We start from the raw sequence: 1,988 nt of genomic DNA, 5'->3' as shown, positions 1-1,988 counted from the left end.
GCTGCATATAATTAAATATGCCTTTTATTGTAGTTGACTACATACACATTTAACTGTCCCTACTGGACTATAAGATTCTTTTAAGAGAGACGACTTTATCTTATTTATCTTTGCATTTGCAAGAGTGCCTAAAACATCGGAGGTCTATATATGCCCATCAGATGAACGATTCTGTTCTGACCTGTCCCCACGGGAGTCACAAACTCAATGACAATTTATGTCTTTTTTGTCTTCAGGTGGTGATAAGGTTCCAGCTTAATTTGAAGATGGGCTATAGTTTAAACTTTATATTTAATTACATGAAAATAGGGCTTAGATCCATATTCTCTCTAGGTAGAGAATTTGGTCATGCAAAGGCAAGCAGCCTACGCGATGAGAACTTGTAATGATTCCAAGTGCCTCTCTGTACTAAGTGTCACTTGCAGCAGGAAATTGGTGATTTTCAGTTGACATGAAGTGGAAAATTATTTCATGTGAATTGATGCTGGATGGCTCTATTTTTACTAAGTGAATACAGAATGGCTCAGTGTGCAGGAAGCATTTAGTGCAAAGCGAGCCGACATCGATTGGGCTGTAGGGCAGGGGTTCATAACTGAAAATGCCAGAGGAAGACCAAAGGTGTCACGTCAGACGAAGCCAGCATGCCTGCCTTTTAGCCTCCAATTCCTGTGGGATGCCCTGGTGGAAAGGAATCAAGAGGCTTTGCTCCCCGGGCTGGTTGTGGAATGTTGTAGAAAGCAGGTGTGGAGTTTGTTCTTATAATTGCTCTCCCTCCAAAACCTCATGCCATTGTGTGATCTGGCCTGGGGTTTGCCAGTAACCCACTGCATGACCTCTTGCCAACTGCTCCTCTTCTCCAAGCCTCTTTTCTTGTCTATGCAACAGAGAAACGCAAACTGGCCCTTTTAGGATTTTTAAAAAATATAATCCCTATGCTAAGTGCTCAAGACATATCTTATTAAATACTCAAACCTCTGCAACATGTGTCCTATCCTTTTCATTTTATAGATGAGAAAACTGTGGATCAGAGAGACAAACTGATTTGCCTGATGTCAAGTGGCTAGTTTGTGAAGGAACAAGCTTCTGAATCTATGTGTCCCTGGTGACAGAGTTTGTATTGGTCCCAATACATCATTCTACTCTTAGGGACCTCAATTCATACTTGAGCTGCAGGCATTTTTTTCCCCCTGTAATGGGAAAAATTTGAAGTTAGAAATCTTACATCTAGATTATCCTAGATTATCTGGGTGGGCCCAATCCAATCATGAGACTCTTTAAGAGCAAAAGAGGAAGGCAGGAGACTAGGGAAGAGAAAGACGCAAAGTGAGCACGATTTGATATCCTGTTGCTGGTTCTGAGAGGTAGGGGTTCTTAGGGAGGTCCCTAGCAAGTAACCAGAGATTGAAGCGTTCCCACCACATGGGACTGAATTGGAATCTCCCCTTGACTACCCAGAAGGAGAAAGAGGACAATCGTGAGAATGCCCTGAGATGTTAAAATAAGGTAGCACCGGCCTAAAGGATTCCTTGAAGCTTGTGTTATAAGAACACTTTCTGCTGGGCAGAATCTAAAAGAAGGATATCCTGCCTTATTTTTGGAACTGATTTAAAAGGAAAAAGTTCAGAAATAAACTCAAAATCCTTGGCCAAAGACAAATTAAGTGCAACAAGGAATCTCTAAATTGCTTATAATCTCTCCTAGTCTCTTGGGTAGTGACACTGAAGTCTGAACTGAACTGCGCTCCATGAGGTTGCCAGACTTGGGAAAAGACAAACACTAATGAGCTCAGCATTAGTCAGGAAAAAAAAAGAAAAAAATGGAAATTTTCTCTAGTTTGAGGGAAAAAAGGAAACAGCCTGTAGGCTCTATTACTACCCTTAAGCAAACCACTCTTGGCTGTAATCCTCTATCGGCTTTGAACCCAAGTGTCCAAGGATCTAAGATGGCGAGTGGATGTTTCTAGAGAGAAGGTAGTGTTGCTGTTTTCA

The sequence above is a fragment of the Ailuropoda melanoleuca genome, chromosome 7, assembly GCF_002007445.2.
Source record: "Ailuropoda melanoleuca isolate Jingjing chromosome 7, ASM200744v2, whole genome shotgun sequence".
NCBI classification, from domain to species: Eukaryota; Metazoa; Chordata; class Mammalia; order Carnivora; family Ursidae; genus Ailuropoda; species Ailuropoda melanoleuca.
This window is presented reverse-complemented; position numbering follows the sequence as displayed.